Here is a 6,629-nt window from a genome sequence, read left to right as displayed (position 1 = left end):
AATCTATTAGAAGAGTACAAAATAATTTTACATTAAATGCAATAGTGACTTTGTACAGGAAAGAATATCAATTTCCAAATAAAAATTTGTTCCAAACAAACACCATACTTCGAAAATTTGTGCCCAAACAATCATTTAACTTTGCAAAAGATGATAAACTTAAGTCGAATAACATCTTCTGTTAATGTGGCCCAGTGGCTATAAAGGCGAAACATAAGCTCATTGTTAATGTCTTTATAAAAATAAATGTATTAAACAAACTAACAATATTGGTAATTTAATATTTCACAAAAAAGCTTTTTAATATTAATTAGAAAAAGAAATAATTTAAAACGTCATATTTAGCAAGTAATACCTTGAATTCTTTATTCTCTTCATCTGCTCATATTATAATGTTTTGTGTCTACTTTGTGCTAAACTTTATTGAATAAAGTGTGAAATTTGGTTAGGGAATATTGAATAAAGATTGTACATATCTAAAGTATGAATACAAACAGTAAATGTAATAAAAGTGGTTAGTTGAAAACTAAAACTATGCTTTACTTGCCTTTTTATGGGTGAAGTGCAATTAAAATCTTCATGAATCGCTTAATATATGAAGTCACATATTCTATTGGAGAAAGGATACTTGAAAAAGAAAAAGAAAATCTAAAGAGCAAACAAAAGTTGTACTATCCGGGCACTAGAAGAATGCTTTAATTTCTCTTTTTGTCTATTTTTTATATGTTTGCTGGTTGCCAACGGATGGAGACTAATTTTGAAAGGAAATATGTGTTTCAACTCTAAAGTTAGCTATATAATTGAAAGGACACAAACTTTTAAAGAAAGAACACTTAAATTAATCTCTTTTTTAAATTTATATACATATGGGTACACGGCGTCTTCCTGAGACTTCTTGGAAGGGCAACGTAAGGGTTGAGCAACCGATGTCTGTGTGGTTACTAGCCGTCAAACAGGGGTTCCCTCCGTACGTTAGGTTAGGATCAGTGTCGTAAGAAAAAACTGACGTCAAGAGCAATTGATGGTGCAAAAAAGAATGTGAATGAAAGCTTGTCTGCATTAATGAAAACTAGTACAAAAAGGCAGTACAGTGTCAAGACGGTGAGATGGCAAAGTCTTAGCTCCAACTATTTTCAGATCTGGCTACTTTTCTAAATTGCTGCAAAATTAAGTAGGGCATTTGGCCATAGAAATCAAAAACTTTTCACTTTTTTTGGAATTTTAGAGTTGGAGTTGTGTTGGCCATAGTTTTTCCTGTTTTTCAATAAGTTGTATTTAAAGTTTTCATGGCCAAACACTAATTTTTTAAAAAGTAAAAAAAAAAATTCCAAAAAAAAGTGAATAATTCTTATGGCCAAACGGGTAAGTCTTTGGATTGCATATTCTTATGCATGGGATGCATATTTTTATGGTCCACTAGGGAATATATCCGCGCTTCGCGCGGTGCATCAGTTTTGTAAAAACAAATAAGATAAAACTTTTCATGTATATGCATAAAAGAATTGTAAATATCGTTGAAATTGCAATTACAAAATATTATTAGAATAAAGGCTAGATGAATTGTAATTTTGTTATTATATTTTCCTTTAAAAAAAAGATATAAAAGAAGATTTTCAGTTCTAATAGTACTGTTAGATTTCTAAAATTAGATAATATAATGTTAGTTTTTTAAAAGCTTCATTTCAAATAAAAGAAAAGCATGAAGAAACTGAACACTTAAAGAGAGAGAAAAAGTGGCAACACAAGTTCCGAATTTGCCCACTTTAATTACATCTCCCAATTAAATGATCACCCATTCTAATGATCAAAAGTAGAAAAGAAATGAAAAACATACGGTGAAAAATTACTGAAGCAATCAAAAGTCTTCTACCCAACACTACAATTCTAATGATCAAGCAATCAATAGATTATTATTTTGTTTCCCAACTGCTCTCTTTTTCTCTATGTACTTTAATAACCATAAAAGAAAGTGATAAAAAGAAAAAAGAGGACCCAAACGGAAATAAAATAAGAGAGAAAAAAACTAACAGGAAACATGTGTTATTACCTTATTATGCGAAATAAGTAGAAATCAAAGCGATTGAGATCAGTTGGTGGAAAATTTCTCAAATGGGAGCTTCAACAGGAATCCCATGTCATAATGTTATATCTTTTCTCAATCTCCTTAATATCAGAAGCTCTTGTATCAAAGGTTAGGTGAACTTAATTGTTACATTCTATTGGATAAATAACCAATAGTCATCGGAGCAAAAGCAAATCTGCACATGCAATGGAATTACTCCTCTTTATATTGGACAGTTAAAGGTGTTTATTACGTCACTTTTGGTTTTAAGATTAAAATTTTGAAACGGTGTCATTTCTCTTACGTTAATTAAAATTTTGAAGCGGTGTCAATTAAGAGGCTGTTTGGATGGGCTTATGCCTATAAAGGTACATTTTGCGAACATAAGCTAAAAAAATAAGTTGGGGTAGTCTAACTTATTTTTTTTGGCTTATAAACATTTTCGAATTATAAAGACAACTTTAGATAAGCTAAGTCAAATGGGCCCAATTATTTTTTTAAGCTTATTTTAAGCACAAAATGACTTTAAGGTTTGTACCAAAAACACTTAAAAAAGCTGAAAACAGCTTATAAGCAACTTATAAGCAACTTATAAGCCAATCCAAACGGGCTCTAAATCTTTTGAACTGGTGTCTTTCCATTTTCTTATGTATTATCCTTTGACCAGAATTAACAGCCTCTTTTCTATATTTCTGAAACTGTTTATTAGGGAGCTGCTTAATGCAAACAAATTTAATTAGCATTAAGATCTGACGTGATTACTGATACGTGGCTTCAACATTTATTTTGTGGGGGCTTTTCTATGCCAATTAGGTAGTAGATTATGTTAAAAAAATCCAAAAAAAGATAAATAACAATGGAGGTCATAGAGAGGTGCCACATCACCTTATCTATGCCTAACTTTATATTATATATAGATATAGATATAGATATAAATATAGATTAGGAAACCATCTTTAACCTAAAGATTCCAAGAGAAAGAGTTTTAATTATCTTAAAACGAAGATGTTAGGCATTCCTTCAGGATTCTCAAGAAGTGACGACTCCCTTCCCTTCCGAACTTAAATTTAATTAGTTAGGCTTTATGAGTCATTGTATTTCAAGTATCTAACACCATAAATATATCCTTATACTCCTCCATTCCAAAATAAGTGTCATCCTAAAAAAAATTGCGTTCATTAAGAAATTAATATACAATGTGGAGTTTGCTAAACTACCTCTATTTATTAGATTTTTTTTTTTTTTTTTTTTTTTTTTTTTTTGTAAATCGAGCAATATTAAATAAGACTACTTCTTCAATGCTAAGGGCATAGTTGAAAACATTTGCCAATTTTAAGATAACACTTATTTTAGATTATTTTGGCTAAGATAACACTTATTTTGGAACGGAACGAGTAACTGTTAAAGGGGGAACCATACACACATGACTTTAACGTAAGAGTTAAGACCCAGGAACCCAGGACAATATTTTCTCAAAATTAAAGATGTAGGAGAAATTAATTCCCACTTATTTACTTTTCATAATTCTGCCCTTGAATATAGGAAAAATGAAGAGTTGAAACTGTAATATTAACTTTTATTTTTCATTGCGATTAGAGTAGCTAATTTGTACTTGGTGGGCAACCTTTTAATTAGTGTTTGTGTGTGTGAATTCAATTTGACCTTGTACATATCGTTTTCAAATTTGCTTTCATTTTCCACATGCCTTTGATTACCTTCTTTACATTATAATACTTCAATAATGAGTCAAATTCAAATTGCGCCTAGGAAGATGATGAGTTTCCACACAATTGGAAGATGTACTCCCCCGTCTCAAATTATTTGTCGTAATTCTCTTTTACACGCATCATATATGGTATTGTAAAACCAACTTTAATGAAATATGGCATGGACAGTCTTTTGATAATGCTTAAAAATATTAATTAAGAAATTTAAAAAAAAAAAAATTTTTACCCTTCATCTATATTTGAACAATCATAACATCACCTCATAATTGAGGTGTTCGTAATCGCCAAGAACAAAAACTACTAAGGGTGAAACAGGAAAAAATAATAATTAATTTTGTCTTGAACTTTTAAAACTACAAATAATTTAGGACAACCATTTTTAAAAAGCACGAGAGATAATTTGAGACATAGGGGAGCATCTTTTGATGTTAGAGTTGAAAATAAACAAAGAATATTAGTTGTATTTCGTTCCTTTTGCATCAAGATGAGTCAAACTATGCAGATCTTCCACAAAAAATTGTGGCTTCAATTAAGATTTTCTCACTCTTTTTCAGCGATTATAACAAATATAAAGATGGATAAATTTAGATGGAAAATTACAGAGAAAAAAGGGGAAGTTGGTCGATGCGACGAAGAAAAAAATGAATTGGGAGATTTTGGGGTTAAAAAGACGAAAATTAGTTGGGAAAAACTAATAGAGGCTTTTAGGGATACTAAAAAGCCGGAAAAATGCTATCATACTACCTTCATATAGTAGGTTAGCAAAACCCATATATATATATCATGCCTTCTGCAATTAAGATAAAGGATTTTAAACTCTATCAGTGGCATAGTAACATTCCCTTCCCATTTCCCCCTTCTTCCTCTAATGTAATAAATTTTTTGAAAAATAAAATATATATTCAGCTAGTAATTAGTATTAACTATTACGTAATAACCTTAAATTCGAAAAAATAGAATTACACGCAAATTTTAAAAGAATTTGTCCGTGCACTTATTAAGTACTCCATTATTAAGTTTCAATTTCAACTCTTAACTTTTCCTTTAGCTTTATTTGAAGTGGTCAGCATGCAACGTAACTTTACTTGTGGAAGCTGAATTAGGATTTAGGAACGCACTTAATTCAAAGAGTCTAAAGAAAGAGAATAAGTGGAGGACTTTGATTTATCCCACATATTGTTTAATTTTGGGAAAATATTGTGCCGTGCATGTTCTCCGAATAACTTTGGAATAGTTGGATTTAAATAAAAAGTTGTTCTTGAATTTGGCTGCTTCCAAAATCTATATTATCTTCTCTAATTTTAACCCCCACTCTAAAAGATTACTACTCCCTCGTTCACTCTTACTTATTCATTATTTCAAAAATAGATTTTCACTTTTACTTGTCCACTTTCACATATCAAGAGAAAAATAATTTTTTTTCTTATTTTACCCTTAGCATTAATTAGTCATTTCAAATCATTTTCCAAATTCAATGCAATTATACACCAATTAATATGGGTATAATGGTAAAATATGCACTTCATTCATTATTTTTTAAGGAGTGTGCAAAGTCCATAGTGAACAAGTAAAAGTAAACTAAGGGAGTATATCAGTAATTAAAGTATCCATAAGCAAAGGGGACAAATTTATACGTACACTATAATAATACTCCCTCCATTTTTAGGTTTATCATTTTATTTTAAAATAAGTGGTGCTTTAGGATTTCAAGAAGAAATTGATTTTATTCTTCCAAAATTATTCTTATTTACATAATTAAGAATCATTAAGTAGCTTTTCTTTTTCTAGGCATTTAATAAGGGGTAAAGTAATAAAAAAGACTTCTAATTTTGTAGGTGTGATCACTTTCTAAAGAGGTGTGTATAAGCTAAAAAAATCACTAATTATGAAATGGAGTGAGTATATGTATTAAAACGTTGGTCCAACTTGCTAATGACTGGCCCCATCTTGCGTTATTCCAGAAATATTCTCTTTTATACAACTTGTTGTCCCCACAGTTTTTAGGTGATACTAAAATCATTATTATTATTTTTTTTTTTTTGTTTAGCACGGACCAAACCCAATCTTGATCAAAGCACCATCACGAGTCCTCATGATAGTGATTTTAACATTAATTTTTCAAAAAGTAAACACGCTATCGTAACGAATCTCTGCCTCATTAAAACAAAATAGAGTAATGTGTAAGGAACCTTGAATCTTGCCCTGTTTTTTCAACTACATATTTTAACTTTGGTGGAATTTTATTAAACAAAAGGGGAACAAGAAAACTCAATCTTGCCTTGAATGTGTTAGGTTTTGCCCTGAATTTTTATTTTTATTTGATTCTATCATAATTGTATTTTACTTCGAAAATGATTTCTTAGTACTGAAAGAGGACTCTTTCATATCTATCATTTCTTGGAGAAGACCAATCCGTGTCAATAATTGTGACGCGCTGGCGACTTATTGAAATGGAACCGGTTCGTTAGCATATTCATTTACTTTTACAAATGCGTATTTTTAGTGGTGACTCTCAATAGTAACACAAATAACATTCAATTATGGAAGAACTTGCAGCAACACAAAGATCGCCACTAATAGCCTTTACAGGCGACATTTTGGGATTTTGAAGCAACTTTCGTAGCCATTAAAAGTCCAGTTTCTTGCAGTGTATAATATAGCGGTGCTTTTTTTTTTTTTTTTTTTCTATACGCATAAACCAAACACTAGGCCATTCAATTCAAAGGTAGAAAAAGAGTTGTTTCGATATACGTACGTATTCCTCGAAATAAAACCCCCACTACATAAATTCCTCAAAACATAAATTAAATAAAAGAAGAATTATACTGATCACACCGTGT

This window comes from Lycium ferocissimum, unplaced genomic scaffold, assembly GCF_029784015.1.
Source record: "Lycium ferocissimum isolate CSIRO_LF1 unplaced genomic scaffold, AGI_CSIRO_Lferr_CH_V1 ctg9873, whole genome shotgun sequence".
Taxonomy (NCBI): Eukaryota; Viridiplantae; Streptophyta; class Magnoliopsida; order Solanales; family Solanaceae; genus Lycium; species Lycium ferocissimum.
Note: the sequence above shows the minus strand (reverse complement) of the source record.